This window comes from Bufo gargarizans, chromosome 3 (genome assembly GCF_014858855.1).
Source record: "Bufo gargarizans isolate SCDJY-AF-19 chromosome 3, ASM1485885v1, whole genome shotgun sequence".
NCBI classification, from domain to species: domain Eukaryota; kingdom Metazoa; phylum Chordata; class Amphibia; order Anura; family Bufonidae; genus Bufo; species Bufo gargarizans.
Window position 1 is genome coordinate 234,859,493 of NC_058082.1, and position 23,669 is coordinate 234,883,161.

A 23,669-nucleotide genomic window follows, 5' to 3' on the forward strand; every position below is an offset into this window, starting at 1 on the left:
CGTGGTTTTCTCTCTGCTTTTCCTAGGCCAGTGACGACATGTTCATCAATTACGTGACCTAGGAGCAACTCAATTCACTTGCGATACCAAGCACAGCCGCTGTACAATGAGCGGCGCTGTGCTTGGTAAGCTGAAAGAAGGCTGCGACGCTCACAGGAATGCTGGTGTCTTCTCAAACAGCTGATCGGTGGGAGTCCCAGGTGTCGGACCCACACCGATCAGATATTGATGACCTATCCTGGGGATAGGTCATCAGTAAACAAATCTTGGAGAACCTTTTTAATATCAAAAACCATCTTAAAATCTGTAGTATGGTAATTCATTCAATGTGGGGTGTGCCTCTGAGGCAGCAGGGAACAACTGGACTGTATATATGTATAATTGGCATCTCAACATGTTCTCCGTTCTGCCAGGAGGGACAAATTAATGTGTATATATAAAGTCAACCTTTCTAGTGGTCAGAAGGAAAAAGAAGGAGACACCAGCGGTATAATTCTAGATTCACTGGTTAAACTAGTTTATGTGAACTAGTCCACGGTTTAGAGAATGTCTAAAATGTCCAAGAATACAACCAGCGCAAAATAAGCATTGTTCCATAATTTCTCCATTTCTATCATGATAAAATATTTTTTTTCTAGCATGAATGCCTGCAAGGCTAAAAGTATTTAAGCAATGTATTCATGCTAACGATCTGTGACATTGCTGGAGAATTTATCACAATGGTACAAGAAGTACCAGTATATTGTGCATAAAGAACAAAAATCATAATTTATTTTCCAGGTAACAAAATAATTCTATCAAACATGGTGGTAAATGACCACTCATACCCCCTACTGATCCTGGGTCTCCTTACAGCCAGCAATATGGACTATACTGATTCTAAGAATTGACTGACCATAACTTATCTACGTTGGCTACATAGAGAAGTGCCAAACTGGTGATATCATGATTTCTGACCTAGGAATTGAAAAGGACACCTCACTTCACTGTGCATGTACTGCACATCAAGCACACGCGCAGTGTAGTGAGGTGTACCATCCCCTGGAGCATTTGAGAAGAGTCAGGACTCTTCTCCCAGTAAGTTTGAATTTCATTGACTTTCTTTTGCGGGGAGAGATGAGTTTGCTATGGATTGGTTTGGGACCATAAACTCCAATCACATAGTGGCATACTGGTGGTCAGTAGCCCCAAACTAGGTAACAGATTAAAGTGGCACAGAGTTGGATGGACCCTATTGACTAAAATGGGGTTGATCAGGTTTCCATTCAGGAATCTGTCATTTTAACGGACCAAAAAAATAAAAAAAGTCCTGCATGCAGATGTGAACAAGCCCTAAATGTATGGAGCTTGTGTAATTTATGACAAGCCATTCAAACTCCTGCCCGGTAGAGAAGACTGCACTGACAGAACGGCACATCACGGCAAGTGGAGAAAGTTGCACAAGTGAAAAAGCAGAGCACGTCGCCAGCTAGTACCAGAAGGAATATTACCAGGGAGGCTGGACCACCCCTTTAAGCTCAGCTAAAACAGGACTGTAAATTCTGTATATATATGTAACTAATTTGCATGCATTTCTTGTACACAGTAGTAGTAAACATGTACACAAGTAGAGGCTGCGAGTTTGTCATGATTAAATGGAACCACTACTATTTGTAGCAAAGGCCAAACATCATACAAGTAGAATGCTTCACCCAGCCCCAGACCAGCTTCTTTGTGGAAAGAATGGCATTAGAGCGGTGTATGGGACTATGCCCATGCACTGCCAGGTGTAAACAGCGCAGGGACAGGAAGATGGAGGCAGCGGGGGCAGTGCAGAGGACAGGAGCAGCCAAGTATGAATCTTCAGTTTCAAGGGCCACACTGCAGGAACTTGTTAAAAAAAATCATTTTTACTGGGAAATCCCCTTAAGCCCCTATTACACGGCACGATATCCGGGATAATTACTGGGAACAAGTCTTCATAGGAACGCTCATTCCCGATATCTGACCTGTAGAATCGTGCCGCCGATCAGAAGATAAACAAGGAATCACTCGTTTGTCGGCCGATTTGCATATTTTATCAGGATGAAAGATGTACAATTATTGTCAGCCCATCTCCCTGTGTAATCAGTGTGCTGCCAATAGTCAACAGCACTGAATGAGGGAGGAATGACTGTGGTAGTGATCATTCCTCCCCATTCACTGTGCATTGGCCTGTGTAATAGGCCAATGCAAATGAGCGCCGATCAACATTTTTTTTTATTTGTGTCCCTTGAAATAGACAATGTGGCCCTCAGATTAAAAAAAAAAAAAAAAAAAAAAAAAGGTTGCGCAGCCCTGCATTAGATGTTCTTCAGGAGTTAAAACATTTTTCAGGGGTTCCCCTGTAGTAATACTGCTGGGAATCACTGCACTAAACTCACTACTAGAGATGAACGAAGTTCATATTTTGATATTCGTTCACTGGTAAAAGGTGAATTGCGTTATGGATTCCATTACCAAAAACCATAACGCAATTCTGCATAACAGAAACGGGACGGATCCGCTATGCAGCCCATAGACTTCTATTATGACGGAATTAATAACGGAATGCCTCCAAAAGGCATTCCATTATGCATTCCCTCATAGAATTGCATTATGGTCCGTGGTAACGGAATCCATAACGCAATTCACCTGTTACCAGTAAACAAATTTGTAACCTGAAATTCGCTCATCTCTACTCACTACACACTGCAATACATAAGTACTGCAGCATAACATACAAATGAACAAGTGTTCACAGGAACATGCCCATAGGGAATGGAAAAAATGTAAAGGAAAAAAAAAACTAAAAAAAAATTGAAGAAATTTCTCATAATAAAAAAATGTTTTTTTTTTAAAGAAATATAACATAGTGAGCGTCATAAAAAAATAACAATGCCAGAATTATCATCTCCCAATAAAAAAATATTAATAAAAACTAATCAAACAATTGTGCGGACCCCAAAAATGGTACCAACAAAAATTACAGCTCACCTCATAAATCTGGTACTGACTGGCAGAATTAAGTGAAAGGGTTATACTCATCTCAGACATTGCTGCCATTTCACTAGGATATGCCAACAATGTCAGATAGGTGCAAGTCCCACCTATAGGACCTGGTCCCATCTCCAGAACGGGTCCCCATGCACACAAACTTTTTTTTTGTCCGCATCAGATCCACAATTTTTGCGGGTCAGATGTGGACCTATTCACTTTAATGGGGACACAAAAAATGCGGACACCACACTGTGTGCTGTCCCCATCCAAATGTCTGTTCTATGGCAGCCGCTAAAATATAGAACATGTCCTATTCTTGTATGCATTATGTACAAGGATATGACTGTTCTACTATGGCTGGAACGTTCCGGGCAGACCGCAAAACAGGCTACGCTCATGTGCATGAGCCCTTAAGGAGAGCGCACCATCTATGCGTGGCATGATCTCAATTCACTGCTATGGGACTGCTGTAATTAGCGGAGCTGGGCTATTTTTTGTTACTCCCATAGCGGTGAATGGAGGGTGGTCGCACTTGTACAGTGCGCTCACCTTTAAATTAGCGGGCCTATTCTGGAGACGGGAGCGGGTCTCAGATGTTGGACCTGCACCTATCTGACAAAGGTGGCAAATCCTAGCAATATGCCAATGTCTGAGATGAGACAACCCCTTTAATAAGTCATTCCACTCCACAAACTTTTTTTTTTTTTTTACAGTTTCTCAATACATTATATGGAATATAATTGATGGCGTTCAAAAAAATAAAACCTATCCAACAGAAAACAAGCCTTCATACAGGTATGCCAAAGCCCAAAAAAAAAATAATTAAATATTATGGCTCTTTGCCAGCTTAGGGGAAAATTAAAAAGATGCCGACAAAATTTGGCATGGTCCTTAAAGGGGTTTTCCAATATTTTAATATTGATGACCTATCCTCAATAAAGAGAAGGCAGGGCTGGCACGGACCGCAGCGTTCTCTTCAAACAGCTAATCGGTGGAGGTGCTGCATGTCGGACCCCCACCGGTCTGATATTGATGGCCTATCCTGAGGATAGGTTATCAATATTAAAATTCCAGAAAACCACTTTAAGGGGTCAATTTGTAATTTCTCGGACAACCCTTTTAATAACAACAATTCGTTTTTCTGTGGGAGATTTATGAAAGTGTCTACAAAAAATTGCCCATAGCAACCAATCAAAGGTCAGCTTTCATTTTTCAAGAGCCCTGTAAGAAATGAAAGCTGTACTCTGTGTAATTGCTATGGATAGTTTTTCTTCTAGACCATTTCATAAATCTTCCCTATGCATTACGTAACGTCTCAAATTGAATTCAGATGTCAAAATAGCATGCAAACATATTTATCTAACCCCAAATCATTTCTACAAACCCTTTGTTTCACAATCTGCCAGTAAGTCAGCAGTGGGAGATTGGCTCACTAGAAACCACAGAACAGAGGCCTTCCTGTCACCTGGGCAGACTGGTGCTTTGTTAGAAATGCACAGTACATGGTAACCGAGCAATTCATAGAGAAACATTCTCATTGTCCTACAGCCGCTTCAACCAAGGACTTCACAGATGATGGACAACTGATCATCAGTTAAAGGCTATGACCATATGGATACAAAAATATATTTTTACATATGTTAGTGCACCTTTTTAACTTTAAAGGGATTTTCCAGGATTTTAATATTGGTTACAGGAATAAGTCGTCCTATTGAAGTCAATGGGACAGCTTGTAATTACACCTGATCACCGCTGCGCTGTTGATAGTGAGCAGGTAAACAATGAAGAGAAGGCTGAGCTCACATGGAGGTGGCCTTCTCTCCACCCAGCTGTTTGGAGGGGGTGCCGGGTGTCGGACCCCCGGCGATCTGATATTGATGACTTATGTCTCAGTTACACGTCAGTGTTTTAGTCGGTGATTTCCATCAGTGATTGTGAGGCAAAACCAGGATTGGAGCCTCCACAGACATAAGGTATACAGGAAAGATCTTAACCGGTTCTGTGTTTAGAGCTGCACCTGTTTTTGGCTCAAAATCGATGATGGAAATCGCTGACTGAACACTGACTGTGTGAATGAGGCATTATCTTGAAGATCCTGAAAAACTCCAGTAAATAATTAAAGGGGTTGTCCAAGTTATTTTTTTGTTCTTTGTATGTATCTAACTAATCAAATGTAACAGCTTTACCATGCACTAAGACTCACACTTGCGTTCTTTTCTTCCGGCATAGAGTTCCGTCGTCGGGGCTCTATGCCGGAAGAATCCTGATCAGTTTTATCCTAATGCATTCTGAATGGAGTGAAATCCGTTCAGGATGCATCAGGATGTCTTCAGTTCCGGACCGGAACGTTTTTTGGCAGGAGAAAATACCGCAGCATGCTGCGCTTTTTGCTCCGGCCAAAAATCCTGAAGACTTGCCGCAAGGCCGGATCCAGAATGAATGCCCATTGAAAGGCATTGATCCGGATCCGGCCTTAAGCTAAACGTCGTTTCGGCGCATTGCCGGATCCGACGTTTAGCTTTTTCTTAATGGTTACCATGGCTGCCGGGACGCTAAAGTCCTGTTTGCCATGGTAAAGTGTAGTGGGGAGCGGGGGAGCAGCATACTTACCGTCCGTGCGGCTCCCGGGGCGTTCCAGAGAGATGGATCACGTGATCGCATAGCACGTCATCCATGCGCATGGGGCGCTCTGACGTCATTCTGGAGCGCCCCGGGAGCCGCACGGACTGTAAGTATACTGCTCCCCCGCACCCCACTACTACTATGGCAACCAGGACTTTAATAGCGTCCTGGCTGCCATAGTAACACTGAACGCATTTTGAAGATGGATCCGTCTTCAAATGCTTTCAGTTCACTTGCGTTTTTCCGGATCCGGCGTGTAATTCCGGCAAGTGGAGTACACGCCGGATCCGGACAACACAAGTGTGAAAGAGGCCTTACTGCATCTACAGTTGCTGCTTTCTCAGAGTTCACAAAGGGTCATATGACCTGTGATGTCAGCTTCTCTTCCTGCTCTGATGAGGTTTGGTGCACAAGCCTGAGAGAGCAGCTGTGTGTCTGTACAGGAGATGTCACTGTGCTGGCCACGCTTCCCTACACTGGGAGCTGCTGCCATCTGCTCTCCCTGGATTCTTCAGGAAAAACTTTAACCCCTTCAGCGGCACAGATTCAGGGCTGAAGGCTTTACTAGGTAGCTGCAGGCAATGAGGAGACAAATGCTGGGCACAGGAGCTGACAGACTAGAGGAGTTCTGCAGAGCATTGCACGAGGACAGGTAGGGGGGAGATCCTGTGTGTATCAGCAGTGTCATAGTCCTACACATACAACATCCTGGCGAGTATCCCAGCAGGCAGACATGTCACTCAGGGCAGCACTAGTATTCACTCCCTTTGCAGAGTTGGGGGAAGGGCAAGATTGTTGTTACTGCAGGTAAACAAAGGGCAAGAAGCGAACCAGGGAAATTAGAAAATATATATATATTTGCCTAAAAATTGCTTAGCTTAGTTATATATTGCTGCCTATCAGATTTTACAGTGCTATATATTTTTTTTTTTTATAACTCGGACAACCCCTTTAATAAATTTTAGCCTGCAATCTTCATTCCTTCATTCATTTTCAGAAACCCTGAAATAAATTTGAGACTAGCTCCTAGTTTCAGACTACCCTCACATTACCATTTCCCTCACAGTAATACATGCTGGAAATGAGTTTTGCATTATAAGCGTTTGCATTATAGGTGCGAATCCGTCTGTGCAGATACCAGATTGATCGGCACCTAACGCAGGAGTGAAAGTAGCCTAAGCTCTAAAATGCCACAGTCAATAGAAACTGCGGCATCTGAGCAGTAAGGCCCCTTTCACACGGGCAAGATTTCCACGTGGGTGCAATGCGTGAGTTGAACGCATTGCACCCGCACTGAATCCAGACCCATTCATCTCTATGGGGCTGTGCAGATGAGCGGTGATTTTCACGCATCACTTGTGCGTTGTGTATAAATCGCAGCATGCTCTATATTGTGCATTTTTCACGCAACGCAGGCCCCATAGAAGTGAATGGGGCTGCGTGAAAATCGCAAGCATCCGCAAGCAAGTGCGGATGCTGTGCGATTTTCACGCACGGTTGCTAGGAGACGATCGGGACCCAATCTTTATTATTTTCCCTTATAACATGGTTATAAGGGAAAATAATAGCATTCTGAATACAGAATGCATAGTACAATAACTCACCTTAATCCACTTGTTCGCGCAGCCGCATCTCTTCTGTCTTCTTCTTTGAGGAATAGGACCATGATCCATCACCATTGTAAAAAAAATATTTTAACCCCTCCAGCCCTATTGTACTATGCATTCTGAATGCTATTATTTTCCCTTATAACCATGTTATAAGGGGAAATAATACAATATACACAATCTTGAACCCAAACTTCTGTGAAGAAGTTCGAGTCTGGGTACCACATTCAGTTTTTTATCACGCGCGTGCAAAACACATTGCACCGGCGCGATAAAAACTGTAAGGAAAGCAATCGCAGTCAAAACTGACTGCAATTGGGTACCTACTAGCGCGGGTTTGCCGCAACGCATCCGGACCTTATCCAGACACGCTCGTCTGCAAGGGGCCTAAGACAGCTGGAGGGAGCTCATTCTGTTCTGAACGGCACCCCAAGCAGCATGCCAAGTATGCCTCCTATGTTTCAGCCTCTATTACATCCTGCCTATGACAAGATGTACGGTGTTATACATAAGCATTACAGCATATAGTAAAATCAGTCTAACGATTGCAGGTTAAACTCCCCTAAGGGGACTAAAGAAAAATACGAAAAACTGTTGAAAAAAGTTTTTAAAAATATTTAGGAAAGAAAAAACGATGCTTGGCATAGTAATGTCTGTAACAACCCTATGTATTAATTATTCCATTATTTAACCAGCATGGTGAACAGCAGATGTCAGAATTATAATAGTTTTGTTCACTTTGCCTTCCAAAAAAATTGCTTAAAAATTATAAGTGGCATGTATACCAAAATGGTATCATTAAAAAAGCTTTTGCCAAACAAATAAAAAGGAGTCCTCACATAGCTCCATCATCAGGAAAATCTAAAAGTTATGGGTGTCAGAATAAGGTGATGCAAGCAGCAGAAGACTTCATACACTGTGTAATTTCCGATTCAGCTCCCATTCACTTGATCAAAAAACTTGACTTTTACATTTTTTAAAGGTTGTAAAACAACAAAAATCATATAAAAATCAATGTCACTAAGTGACTTCTTATTTTTCTATATGATTATCTATTGCTACCCCTGACATACACGTGTTATTATGACCCCATATCCTTTTGAGACAGGGGTACATTGCCCCTTTATCTATGTGATTTAGGGCTCATGCACAAGGCCGTTGCCGTGGCCGTACTGCGGCCTGAATACAGCGGGTCCGCAATACATGGGCACCGACTGTGTGCACCGTGCATCATGGATGTGTACCCATTCACTTGAATCAGTCTGCAATCCGGGAGATGTGGTGCGGAACGGAAGCACCGATCCGAAGCACTACGGAGTGCTTCCGTGGGTTTTCTGTCCGTGCCTCGACAACTTTTTTGTGGTGCGGACTCCATTCAAGTGTGTATAAGCCCTTATGTGTAAATTTTGTTTTACAGCTTTTTCCCTCTGATGGCCCTCTTGTTTTAGTATTCACTTCTGTTATTTTTTTGTTCCCCTAAATCAGGCATCCTCAAACTGCGGCCCTCCAGCTGTTGTAAAACTACAACTCCCACAATGCCCTGCTGTAGGCGGATACCTGTAGGCTGTTCGGGCATGCTGGGAGTTGTAGTTTTGAAACAGCTGGAGGGCTGCAGTTTGAGGATGCTTGCCCTAGATCCTGCATTCATTTTATGGGTGGATGAAAGGGTTTTCCAGGATTTTCACAGTGGTGACCTATCCTCAAGATAGGTCATTAGTATCTGATGGGTAGGAGTCCCACAACTGGTATACCCACCGATCAGCTGTTTGAGAAGGCAAAGGCGCTCCTGTGAGCGCCGCGGCCTTCTCTGTGCTTACCAAGCACAACGCCGTACATTGTATAGCAGCAGTGCTTGGCATTGCAGCTCAGCCACATTGAAGAGAATGGGGCTGAGTGTGATACCAAGCACATCTGCTATACAATGTACGGCGTTGTGCTTGGTAAGCTGTGAGAAGGCTGTATCATTCACAGGAGCACCAGGGCCTTCTCAAACAGCTGATCGGGGTATACCAGTTGTGGGACTCCTACTGATCAGATACTGATAATCTATCCACTTCATTTAGCTATACCCCTATTCCCTACAGTTGTCTGTTGTATTATGTTCCTAGACCCAGGAGGTTCCTTTTTTGAAAAAAAATGTCAGTATACTAACATATTGCACTTGACGCATGCCACTATGCTTTACCAGTTTCCCACAGTTATGCACCACTTCTTTATTTTGTACAGCCCCACGGTGCACTTGGCGCATGCGTTCTAGTTCCAACAGCTCTTTCCAATCGATTTCCAACTCCTCCCCATCCCCTAGTACATTTATTGCCTTTTGGTACATGTGCATTACACATCAAGAGACGCTCTTGGGCGCCTGATGCGCGGCGCGCCATGCTCCATGTACACTATGGCGAGTTTCTATGTTATATATAGCTATAATACTTTACTTGGCCTTACCAGCGATATGTAGCACATACTTTATTTTATATTGAGACCCTGCTGCTTCGCACAATAAGACGCACTGACATTTCAGTCCCTTGTTTTGGGAAAAAAATTGTGTCTTATAACTACAGCCACAATTCATAATATGGTCAACACATTTATAGAGACAGTAATTGGTGGGATATGTGTGCATACATGGCTGCAACATTCAAGACTAGGGTTGAGGGAATCTGGTTTGGATTGCTGTATCCGAACCCAATTCTTTTAAAAATGATTCTATTGAAAAAAATATCGCCTCTGTCCTACTGTAAAATGTATTGCTTTCACGGATGTCTTTCTGAAGTTTCAGCAAATATCGCAAGACTTACTTTGTCTTGTCTCCATCATGTGTTGCTTTGTTTATTCGCATAAATTACTGTAATACGAAGCCGAACTTGGCTTTGTGCCTCATTAACGAAACTGAGTTCGGCTTAGTATTTTGATACATAGTAATTTATGCAAATAAAGTAACTGACGTCATAGAGCCGAGATGAAGTAAGTTTTGCGATATTTGCTAAAACTTCGGAAAGACCTTTTGCGGAGGCAATACATTTTACAGTAGGACGGAGCCAATATTCTTAAAGAAGTTTTTAAAAGAACTGGGTGCGGATACAGCAATGCAAACCTGATTTGCTCAACCCTATTCAAGACATTCACCAGATCCGTGATAAGATGAAGCATCTCAACCTGAGCTTACTGGGTAAGGGTGCCATCACATGCTGCAGAATTTTCTGCGACTAACATTCAGTTCCATTCATTTCAATAGGGGAACAAGCAGATGGATTCAGGAGAATGGAACTGATTTTCAGTTGAGGAAAATTCTGCAACAAAATCTGCAGCGTGTGAAGGCACCCTAAATGAAATCTGATGAAAGTAAGTTGGAAAGCAAGACCATTGCACACCAATATGAGCAGCATGACAATGGCTGATCTGTTGTTTGAACCTGCCGATGGTAATGTCCAGATCATCTGATAAGGTGAAACATGAAACCACATTTTGGGATGCATGCACGGCAGGTATCAGTACACCTTGTGACCGTTTTCGCACTTCAACACCCTGAGTGCAATGCTTGTGGTTTACATTCAGTTTTCAAGCACTGCCCTAGAGTACAAGCAACGAATTACAAGCAGTGGTCAGTCCTCATTAGTATACCGTAACACAGTTAACCTTCTATGCCACCCCTGCTAACCACCATCTTCTGATGCTTTACAAGGACCCACAATTTTCTGTTAATTTTGCTAGGGATAATTTTGCCCAAAAAGTTCTACTCAATGCTGACACCTATAAGACTACTTTCACATCTGCGTTTTCAATTCCGCTATTGAGATCCGTCATGAGTTCCGTTTGGTTGCGTCCCCATCGCGGACAGAAAAATGCTGCAAGTAGCGTTTTTCCATCCGCAATGTGGTGCGGAACAAGACAGATCTGTCCTGACACACAATAGAAAACGGATCCGTCCCCCATTGATTTTCAATGCTGTGCTGTTCAGGACGGATCCGTCATGGCTATAGAAGACATAGTACAACCGGATTCATTCATGACGGATGCATGCGGTTGTATTATTGTAATGGAATGGAATCCATGACAAATCCGCAAAAAACGCTAATGTGAAAGTAGCCTTAGTGTTAAAGCCAGGGTGAACAGTGTCTGATTTCTATATTTTGCCTGCTTTGAAAAAGCTACAACATACATAAATCAATGTAATATCACAGTGCAATCTAACTGGCATGGTCGAAAAGTACTGCTCATCAAGTACCCTGCGGCACCTCTCAGAGCAGAAGGGCTAATAGATCAATGGACCATATTGATATGCATCACCATATCTGCGCTTCACATTTCACACTAGGTTGGAATACAATAACTAATATACTATGCATTGGGCAAATTCATAAGAACACTGCTCTCACATAAAGGTCATGCTGCTGCAAATCATGGCGCCATATACTTCCTGTATCGGTGATGTTTTATTACCTTGATAACATGGTCCCGCTCCACATTCTACAGTGATGAAGTACAAAAAGTCACTGATTCTCTCGTTCAGCTACACCCCCAATGAGTAGCACAGATCATATGACTGTCAATCTTCTGACCGGCCACATGGCTCTGCAAAAAATACGGATGTGTGCTTGGCCCTTTAGAAATGAATGGGCCAGTGTGCTATCCACAAAAAATGCAGATAGCACATGGATATACAATAGGGTTGTGGGTACGACGAGGCCTTAATGGCAGGGGAAGTGGAAGAGAGAAGACAGATAAAGGAAACTGTGGAAGAAAGTAAGGTAAGGGTCATTTAATTACAAACAGAGAGGGAGGGTGGAGTTTCCAAGCAGGATCAGCCAGGTAGGAAACCATGGGAGGTGGAGTTTCCAAGCAGGATCGGCCAGGAAGGAAACCATGAGAGGTGGAGCTTCCAAGCAGAATCAGCCAGGTAGGAAACCATGGGAGGTGGAGCTTCCAAGCAGGATCGGCCAGGTAGGAAACCATGGGAGGTAAAGTTTCAAAGCAGGATCGGCCAGGTAGGAAACCGTGGGAGGTGGAGTTTCGAAGCAGGATTGGCCAGGTAGGAAACCGTGGGAGGTGGAGTTTCCAAGCAGAATCGGCCAGGTAGGAAACCGTGGGAGGTGGAGTTTACAAGCAGGATTGGCCAGGTAGGAAACCGTGGGAGGTAGAGTTTCCAAGCAGGATTGGCCAGGTAGGAAACCGTGGGAGGTGGAGTTTCCCTCAATCTCAAACTATCTGAGTAAAACTGTCCACTTTTAGGACGTGGTGCGTGTAACTTGAACCATTCATCACGTTATCATGACCATACACCATTCAGAGAGTACATGGTGTAGTGTATTCTGTGTAATAATGTGTTAGGTTGTCTCAGTTTTAGTTCCTATGAGACGGTGTTCTGAGTGTGGCTCAGTCAGTCTTTACTTAGCTGGAAAAAAGCAAGCATGCTGAACACTGTCCATGCACTCCATACATGCTCTCTCAATGTCACTTTTAGGTGGAGACTTATTTTATTAGCAAAGGAGTAAAAAGTTAGGTAGTTGCATCTTACCAAATGCTAACTTAATCAGACCATTTGTCAACTCCAAGCATCAAACCTTTAATGTAGTAGGCAACCTTTGGGTACAGCGATCAGGGAGGACAGAAGTTGCAATGTGCACAGTCACACCCCTTTTACAGTAGACCTCCACCCCACCTCAACTATGCACCTTTACCTGTAGGCCCGACCCCTTTTACAGACATGGCCCCATCCCCTTAGTTTCTGTTTGGACACTCCGGCTACATCTGATGATGCAGATTGGCACCACACACAATTAGGACTGCTCTCTGAAGGCTTTCCTGGCATCAGGGAGATCTGAGAGAGTTTGGAAGCCTCTTCACAATCCTGAAGAGCTGGCAACTATAACTTACTGGCATCAAGATCATACAGATTTTTGCTGTATATATATATACCAGTTCAATATGTAAAGATTTCTGTATGTAAATATAGGTATCACCGCAAACATGAATCTATGATATTAAATTATCATGCAAGGCAACCTCTACATTTATTCACTGCCTGGATCTGAGGGCAACCTCCCCAGGTGGGATGAGAGACGATGGGTCGGTGGTACGTGCATCTGTCAGTGGGTTATGGCATATCCAAATGTTTATAACGGGAAAACAACAGAAATCACAAGACTACACATAGGACAGGTGTGCGAAGAAGAAGAAGATCAAGAAAACAATATTCCAAATAATGGTGGAGGCAGACATACCCTTTAGACTGGGTTTACATACAGAGGGGGTAATTAGTTATACTGAAATATGCCTATATTAGGCACATTTCAGGAGCAGATGCGTTCATCTGCTATCTGCAACTTCGCCCCGCTCACGCCAGATCTAAGATTGTAGGTGTGGCATGGTCTCATTTACCATTTTCTATGCCTGTTTCAGGTGTAGAAAAATGTCTAAATGTAAGACAGCTTGGAAGCTGTCTTATATTTAGAACTGGTGCTGGCCGCGCGGAAGTTATGGAGAGGCCGACACCTCTTCATAACTTCGACGATCCACCGCCAGCTTAGGGCTTTATTAAGACCGGTCCTAATAGATGTGCCCCAGTGTTTTTCGCAGCTTGCTTGTTGTTTTGGTGGGCTCACGTGTGTCTCTTCCTGCAATGTTACCTCCTATGAAGCACTAGCACAAAAAAAGCAAAAGCCTGGGATTCTATATATTGTGAATTATAATATTTTTACAGGAGGCCTGTGGTTTTTCTCATGCTTTTTCTTTGCTTTTATTGCAGTTTTTAAGAGTTTTACTCTCAAAACTGTCACCGTTTTATAAGTGTACAGTGAAGAACATTGAAACCATACAGTAAATTGATAAAATGGCAATTATGGCGTTGAAGTTGGGGCCTGTAAATCTCAGATATTTCTCTCAAAATAGTAACAAAATTGACCTGATTATAAGTCAGCCGGGGCCCATCGGTCACCGCCAAGAGCCTAAAAGGCCTGTTCGGCCAGATATGAACGCTCGTTAGTGATTATCTGTCGGTGTAAAGGTGACGCTGATTACCAGATAATCAAGCAAAATGCTCGTTCATCAGGTAATATGCTAGTTTGTGCAGACACATAAATCATCGTTTCCTGGGGGCAGATCGTGCTGTATAAACACACTCTGCTGCCGACAAACAACCAGTCAGTATGGGGAAGAGCAATGGTATACTGTGGAGGAGTTCGCTGCATGTAAACGTGGCGGTCTCCCTGCTGACGAGCAGGCGATTGACAGGCGACAATCACTTGCAAAATTGGCCAGTGTAAAGGTGCCTTAAGAGAGACTTTTACAACTCCTACCAGGAAGCTGCCCGAAAAATGCAGGTGAGGTGTTACTGTCCATCACAAGTCACGCCTGTACTCACATTAGATGGCGACAGATCATTTTAGAGACAATTCTGTCAAAAATTTGAATAAAGGGATACAACATTACACATTTGACAAGAAATGCAGTAGGTATTATACAGCCAATATTCAAACACTTCAAGAGTCTGACTCCTAGGAACCATGAATGCTAATATCTTTTAATCAAATAATATGAACAGACATGAGGGGGAAACTAATAGATGTGGACAGAGCAGAGTGCTGAGCAATTCATCTCTGACAAACTGTTAACAGCTTCTCTTCAGATAAAGTAAAATGCAGGAGGATTCATTAAAAAAAAAAACGGAGGTAGCAGTTCAGCTAAGTTACCACAAGGTGGTGGTAGAGAGCTAGGTTCTGAATATAATTCTTGAAAACATAAGGCATAATGAAAATAATAGGGGAGGAATGTATTAAAGTTTTCTGGTGTGAAAAGGCCGCGCTTTTTGTGAAGTCCGCTTTTGTGTAAGTTTTTACCTCTCCTGAAAAAAGGAGGGCGTGGCTTCACATGGTCCAACTATACTTTATATTTCATAGTTGGCATAAATTTACTTCTCAAGCGCACAGCCCAAGAGAAGTTGAGCCAAATTTATTGTCACTTATACTTTAATAACTTTGGTGCAACAGAGTACAGAGTACAGAGTAATTTATATCATTTTCTTTTGGCTTTAGAAATATATCAAAAGCAACTGTTTTTAGGTTTATTTTTATATGTTTTTTTATTATTCAGAATATTTTTCCTAAATCCCATTACGGTATTACTATTCTATAACTTTATTTTAAACTTATAATATATTACCATACTCCTGTATGATAATACAGGTGCATCTCAATAAATTAGAATATCATTGAAAAGTTAAAAAAAATCAGTAATTCAATCCAAAAATTGAAACTCATATAATATATAGATTCCTTACACGGTGTGATCAATATCAAGCATTAATTTCTTTTAAAGTGTAAATGTCATGTTTTTGTTTTTTCTAATGTGTAGGGACAGAGATAGGGAACATTTTTCTAATATAGTTTATTTAAAGAAATTGTACATTTATAGTGGAAAACTTGCTCAGAAATTTCCCTTAGCAGCAATCTCTTAAATGAGCGTTGCTAAGACACATCTGTCTTCCTAGTACAGTACAGTTCAGTACTGACTGGGAAGACAGGCTAGGCTGCTGCCCGTACTGCTCCCTCACATAGAGTACTGTATATTAACATCTATAACCTAAATACAGGTCCTTCTAAAAAAATTTGCATATTGTGATAAAGTTCATTATTTTCTGTAATGTACTGATAAACATTAGACTTTCATATATTTTAGATTCATTACACACCAACTGAAGTAGTTCAAGCCTTTTATTGTTTTAATATTAATGATTTTGGCATACAGCTCATGAAAACCCAAATTTCCTATCTCAAAAAATTAGCATATTTCATCCGACCAATAAAAGAAAAGTGTTTTTAATACAAAAAAAGTCAACCTTCAAATAATTATATTCAGTTATGCACTCAATACTTGGTCGGGAATCCTTTTGCAGAAATGACTGCTTCAATGCGGCGTGGCATGGAGGCAATCAGCCTGTGGCACTGCTGAGGTGTTATGGAGGCCCAGGATGCTTCGATAGCGGCCTTAAGCTCATCTAGAGTGTTGGGTCTTGCGTCTCTCAACTTTCTCTTCCCAATATCCCACAGATTCTCCATGGGGTTCAGGTCAGGAGAGTTGGCAGGCCAATTGAGCACAGTAATACCATGGTCAGTAAACCATTTACCAGTGGTTTTGGCACTGTGAGCAGGTGCCAGGTCGTGCTGAAAAATGAAATCTTCATCTCCATAAAGCTTTTCAGCAGATGGAAGCATGAAGTGCTCCAAAATCTCCTGATAGCTAGCTGCATTGACCCTGCCCTTGATAAAACACAGTGGACCAACACCAGCAGCTGACATGGCACCCCAGACCATCACTGACTGTGGGTACTTGACACTGGACTTCAGGCATTTGGGCATTTCCCTCTCCCCAGTTTTCCTCCAGACTCTGGCACCTTGATTTCCTAATGACATGCAACAGTCCAGTGCTGCTTCTCTGTAGCCCAGGTCAGGCGCTTCTGCCGCTGTTTCTTGTTCAAAAGTGGCTTGACCTGGGGAATGCGGCACCTGTAGCCCATTTCCTGCACACGCCTGTACACGGTGGCTCTGGATGTTTCTACTCCAGACTCAGTCCACTGCTTCCGCAGGTCCCCCGAGGTCTGGAATCGGTCCTTCTCCACAATCTTCCTCAGGGTCCGGTCACCTCTTCTCGTTGTGCAGCGTTTTCTGCCACTTTTTCCTTCCCACAGACTTCCCACTGAGGTGCCTTGATACAGCACTCTGGGAACAGCCTGTTCGTTCAGAAATTTCTTTCTGTGTCTTACCCTCTTGCTTGAGGGTGTCAATGATGGCCTTCTGGACAGCAGTCAGGTCGGCAGTCTTACCCATGATTGCGGTTTTGAGTAATGAACCAGGCTGGGAGTTTTTAAAAGCCTCAGGAATCTTTTGCAGGTGTTTAGAGTTAATTAGTTGATTCAGATGATTAGGTTAATAGCTCGTTTAGAGAACCTTTTCATGATATGCTAATTTTTTGAGATAGGAATTTTGGGTTTTCATGAGCTGCATGCCAAAATCATCAATATTAAAACAATAAAAGACTTGAACTACTTCAGTTGGTGTGTAATGAATCTAAAATATATGAAAGTCTAATGTTTATCAGTACATTACAGAAAATAATGAACTTTATCACAATATGCTAATTTTTTGAGAATGACCTGTATATATATATTTATCTCCATGCTATTTCTCACTGATCAGCGTGGTCAGCTTTGTTACTGAGTGATTCTGCTGTATCCATGCGTTCTCAGTAATTACTGTATTTTTGGTACTGTAAGATGTACTATCTTTCCCCCAAAAGTAGTCTGAATGCAAATGACTGCTTCAATTATCTGGCTGTACTCAACCTCCCTGGTCTTCTTCTGAGTCCCGCTGTGCAGTGTGTCCTGACCACGTACAGCATCAGGACGTATTGCATGTAGGCGCGCGCTATGATCACAGTGAAGCGAGAGCCAGAAGAAGCGATGCGGGGAGCGACGAGTCCTGGATCTGCAGGACCGTCTAAAGCAAGCGAGGTAAGTTATTTTTTTCTTCAACATCTGATCAAAAGTCTGAAGGGGACTGTGGGGTCTGACAGGGAGCTGATCTGAGGCAGATGGAGGCTGGGGGGTCTGATCTGAGGCTGAGGGGTCTGATGTGAGGCTGATGCAGACTGGGGGGTCTGATGCGAGACTGATGGAGGCTGGGGGGCTGATTCTACGCTAATGAAAGCTGGGGGATCTGATGGGAGGCTGATGGAGGTTGGGGAATCTGATCTGAGGCTGATGGAGCTTGGGGTCTGATATGAGGTCTAATAATGAATGGGGATCTAATGAGGATTGAGGGTCTGATCTGTGTATATTGTGAATATTTTTTTTCTTATTTTCCTCTTCCAAATTCTAGGTCGTCTTATAGTCCAGTGCGTCTTACATCCTGAAAAATACAGTAACTAGCCCCTGGAAGATATATGACAGCGAGTGGTAAGCACTCTCTATGGTCAATGTAGGGAGACAGGGGGAAGCTGTTCTACAGTATATAGGGACAGTTATCGTATATACATTGATACCGTGGGTATTAAATCAGGTATTGGTAATTTTGGCAGTGTGGGCAGATGCCAACTCCTGCTGCAAAATGATATCAGCATCTCCATAAAGAGAAATCACGGCTCTCGCGAGATGACGCATATATGTGTGACTCTGCGCAGAGCTGCCACCTCCGGAACGCGAATCTGCGTTAGGTGGTCCGGAGGTGGTTAAAGGCAATGTACATCTTTGGTGGCAATTTTTTGTTTTTAATAATTGCATTGTACTCAATTTGAGCTAAAAATTATTTTTTCAATTGGTCTTTATGAAAAATATTGAGCCATTTTCCCTGCACAGCTTTGAGTTTATCTAGTAGCTGGTTCTAAATTTTGTCTCTGCTCCATCAGGCAGGGAGCTGACAGGCTCCTTATCTCTGAGCTTATAAACATTTATTATAGCTCAATTCTTACCTTACTGATAAGAAAGTGGCTAAACCTGCATTTACACTAGCCAATAATCGTCCAGATTATCGGGAATGACAGTTCCTGCCGGTCACCCAATGAAAGAGTGAAATGTATGTTCATCGGGTGATTCTGTCATTCATGCAGGCACCACTAAACATCGTTTCTGGGAAGCAAATTGTGTGGTCTAAACAGCAATCTGCTGCTCAGAAACCAACATTCTGTAATTGCAGCGGTCTCCTTTACTGTGCGAGCAGCCAACTGTTGGGAAGGAACGCTTCCTTCCCGACAAATGGCTTTACAATCGTCCCATGTAAATTCACTTTTAAATAAGTATTTATTACCTTTTAGTCACTTAGATATAAGGGCTATTAGATGACTGCCACAAAGTGAAAGTCACACAGCTAGAAAAACTGTTACCTTTTGTGACAGAACGGCTCAATATTTTTAAATAAAGACCAGGCTACCTCACGGACTGGCTGCAGGCTGTCACCTGTGTATGCCGGTTGCTTAGGAGAGCATGCTGGCTGCAGTGTAATGTGTGAACTGTGCTCTGTGTTCATGGATTCCCGTGTCTGCATCTCTGTGGCTCACGTCTCTAGTGTCATGCAGGCTGACTGCATGCGCTTTGTGTACTGGCTGTGGGTATCCCCATGCATGCTGGTTCTGCGATGCGTGCTGGCTGCGGCCTTGTGTGTGAACAGGGTCTGAGTATGGATGCATTTCTGTTGTGTCACAGGTTGTTTGTGCTCTGGCGTACTGGCTGCGGTGGACTCCGTGTATGCTGGTTGCCAGGGGCAACGTCCAGTACTGCAGCCTGTGTGTTCACTTCCCTGTTCATGTAGGCTCCCCTTCCTATTTGGTTCTGATGGGGCTAACTTCCCCTCGTCCATTCCTGGGTGTGGCTTGTCAGGGGCCCTCATTATTGCAGCTATATCTACCTGTGAGCTGTGGGGCTTGGGGTCAGTCTATCTCTGTCCAGTGCCTTACTGGGTGTAGCCCCTTGCTGATGACCCAGTTTTTTTTCCCATCTGCCCTTGTTTGTGGTGTCTCCTGGTAATGCATTGTTGCTGCTTTGTCTGATGTTGTTGGTACCTGCTCTGTGATGGTGTTTGAGGTTATGTCCTTGTCTGAGCTGTACCTGTCCAGTATGATGTTTATATTATCCTTGTTAGCCTAGAAGTGGTATACTGCACCTGATAGCCTGGCAGTGCTAAACTTCTTCTGATTGTAGTCTGTCCCATCTCCTGCCTGGCAGTGCCTACTGCTTCTGATCCTTGTCTGTTCATGTCTAACTGTAGTTTCTTTCTACCTCTGTTCCTATCCCGTGTTTGTCCTGCCTTCGTGAGAGGGTCCCTGGGTTCTCCAGAGGGAGGCTTTCTAGTCTATGTGAATCTCTAATCTGTGTGAATCTGAAGTCTGTGTGCAGCTCTGCCTCTGACCGCCATGCTTTCATCCCGCTTGGGGTCCAGGCACCTGCTTCTGTGCTGTTCCCTGTTTGTCTTGTTGTCTGTTCCATGTGCTGTGTTTGTATAGGTTCCAGTTCTGTTGTTGTCTGTTCTGCTGGTGCTTTCACCTGCGTAGTTCTCTGCAGGTAGGGGCCAAGTGTACCGGGACCTTCCTGGAGGTGCGACCAGTGAGCCCTCGGCCCAGGTCATCCCCACCGCCAGGGGCTCTGTGAAGAACGGGGCTCACTGGCTTTCCACTCTCTGGGTTTTGCCTCTGGTCTGCCAATGCACTTGGTTCTGTGGTAGTTCTACCACTATTGCCTACCTGCCTACTGTCATGTGCTTTTATTACACTTGTAATAAAGTTCTCTGTAGGTCCTTGGTCTGTTTTGCCTGTGTCCTGTTTGCTTGACGTCCCGGAGGACTGCCTTGGGCCTCCAGCACGTGACCGTATGCATTACCAGGTGACACCACAAACAAGGGCAGATAGGAAAAAAAAACTGGGTCAGCAGCAAGGGGCTATATCCAGTAAGGCACTGGACAGAGATAGATTGACCCCAAGCCCCACAGCTCACAGGTAGATATAGCTGCAATAATGAGGGCACCTTATAAGCCACCCACAGGAACGGACCAGGGGAAGTTAACCCCATCAGAACCAAACAGGGAGGGGAGCCTGCATGAACAGGGAAGTGAACACACAGGCTGCAGTACTGGACATTGCCCCTGGCAACCAGCATACACGGATTCCACCGCAGCCAGCACGCAGCAATTATTAAAAACAAAAAATTGCCACCAAAGGTGTACATAGCCTTTAAGATCGGTCACCGGGTTAGCCAGTGATCGGATCGGAGACTAGAGGAGGCTTTTGCAGTCTGAGTCCTAAGACTCCTGCATGTCAGCTTTTAGCTTAGTGAAGCAGGCAGAAGAAGGAGCCTGCTCGAGTACCCATGTGCTATGACAGGAGTTAGTAAACCTCCGGGGGGCACAGGCAGGAGCAGCAATATGCGCTCCTGCATGTACTCGCTGCACTGTGGCCCCATTCATAAAAAGTGTACAGCCCGTACACCGCTGAGCAGTCCGTGGTGTACAGAGAAGTAGATTTTATCCCCTTAAGGACACAGCCTTATTTCACCTTAAGGACCAGGCCATTTTTGCTAATCTGACCACTGTCACTTTAAGTGCTGATAACGCTTTCACTTACCCAGGCCGTTCTGAGATTGTTTTTTCGTCACATATTGTACTTCATGACACTGCAAAAATTGGGTCAAAAACGTTGTTTTTTTTGCATTAAAAAAACCTAATTTACCAAAAATTTGGAAAAATTTGCAAATTTCAAAGTTTCAGTTTCTCTACTTCTATAATACATAGTAATACCCCCAAAAATGTTGATGACTTTACATTCCCCATATGTCTACTTAATGTTTGGATCATTTTGGGAATGATATTTTATTTTTTGGGGATGTTACAAGGCTTAGAAGTTTAGAAGCATTTTTCAGAAATTTTCAAAAACCCAATTTTTAGGGACAACTACAGGTCTGAAGTCACTTTGCGAGGCTTACATAATAGACACCACCCAAAAATGACCCCATTCTATAAACTACACCCCTCAAGGTATTCAAAACCGATTTTACAAACTTTGTTAACCCTTTAGGTGTTGCACAAGAGTTATTGGCAAATGGGGAGGAAATTTGATAATTTCATTTTTTTGCCAAATTTTCCATTTTAACCCATTTTTTTCCACTAACAAAGCAAGGGTTAACAGCCAAACAAGACTGTATCTTTATTGCCCTGACTCTGCCGTTTACAGAAACACCCCATATGTGGCTGTAAACTACTGTACGGCCACACAGCGGGGCGTAGAGTGAGAGGTGCGCCATATAGTTTTTGGAAGGCAGATTTTGCTGGACTCGTTTATTTACACCATGTCCCATTTGAAGCCCCCCTGATGCACCCCTAGAGTAGAAACTCCCTAAAAGTGACCCTGGCTCTGAAAATGAAAAATATATTTTTTTTCCAGAAAAAGTTGCTTTACACCAACATTTTTCACTTTCACAAGGGGTAACAGGACAAAATGCACCCCAATTTTTTTTTTTTTAAATTTTCCACTGAATATGGCAACACCCAATCTGTGCTCAAAAAACTGATGTATGGGCGTAAGGCAGGGTTCAGAAGGGAAGGAGTGCCATACACGGACATCGGCGATGTGCGTTCCGCAATTTGCAGACCGCACATCGCCGCCACTATATAGAAAATGCCTTTTCTTGTCCGCAATTGCGGACAAGAATAGGACATGTTCTATTTTTTTCGGGAACGCGATTGCGGACCCAGAAGTGCGGATCTGCAATTGCGGACCCGGGCAGGACATCGTATGTCCCCATTGAAATTAATGGGTCCGCATTTCCGTTCCGCAAGATGCAGAGCAGGCTCCATTTACACGGCCGCAATTCTGTTCCGCATTTTGCGCAATGGGAACAGACTATGTCCTACCGGGTTCGCAATTACGGATCCGCACTTCCGGGTCCACAATTGCGTTCCCGAAATAAATAGAACATGTCCTTTTCTATATAGTGCCGGCGATGTGCAGTCCGCAAATTGCGGAACGCACATCGCCGATGTCTGTGTTTTGCGGATCTGTGGATCCGCAAACCACTTGCGGACGTGTGAATGGAGCCTTAAATAGACCCTGAGGTACTCCTACAGTGGAAACCCTCAATAAGTGACCACATTTTGGAAACTACTCATCTAGAGGTATAGTGGGTTTTTAGTTTCCTTATAATTGTTACAGTAAATTTAGTTGGAATAATTTAGAGAAGGTGGACTAAGATGTTTTCTAAAATATAAATTCTCATTGGGCAATAGGAAAGGATAAAAAGGGTTTCATGAAAGTAAAAGTATAAAATTATACATCAAAAGTAGTATGGTAAATTTTGAAGCATCTTTTCATACAAAGGCCAGGTTTTGATGGACATGTTTCACATTGATAGCTGGTTTCCTTTCTTATACCATTTTTGTAACACAGACGGCAACGTTTTAGCGGCTTGCTCTTTTTAGCAGTGGGAGAAATTTCACTGGGGAAGTGCTGTCCTGGCACTATCCTTGTTGCTGCACATGTAGAAGTGGTACTGGGGCCTGCCTCCTCCCGGTCCCCATATATGAGGGCCTTTATTACATTTTCTTGAAATTCAAGAAAAGTTCCCTCTTGGCCAGCATTTCTCTAAAGCACAAATGCATTATACAATGCAACCTGTGTAAGGTGCACCACAAGTTTTTTATACCATATCCTGGATTTTCGCATGGCACTGTAGGGTTTGAGTACCTGGTCTGACAGGTCTACCCCACCCATAAATTTATTATATTCCTGAATGCACACTGGTTTAGGGGTTTCAGTGCCAGTACCTCTAAGGGTACTTTCACACTAGCGTTTTTCTTTTCCGGCATAGAGTTCCGTCACAGGGGCTCTATACCGGAAAAGAACTGATCAGGCATATCCCCATGCATTCTGAATGGAGAGTAATCCGTTCAGTTTGCATCAGGATGTCTTCAG

The 23,669-nt window shown here is 43.4% G+C and overlaps 1 protein-coding gene across 5 annotated transcripts in view; it reads right to left on the reverse strand.

Annotated features, from left to right (window-relative positions):
- UBAC2 (UBA domain containing 2) overlaps positions 1-23,669 on the reverse strand; it is a 187,535-nt gene that overhangs the window by 101,149 nt on the left and 62,717 nt on the right. The gene's annotated exons all lie outside the window — the stretch shown is intronic.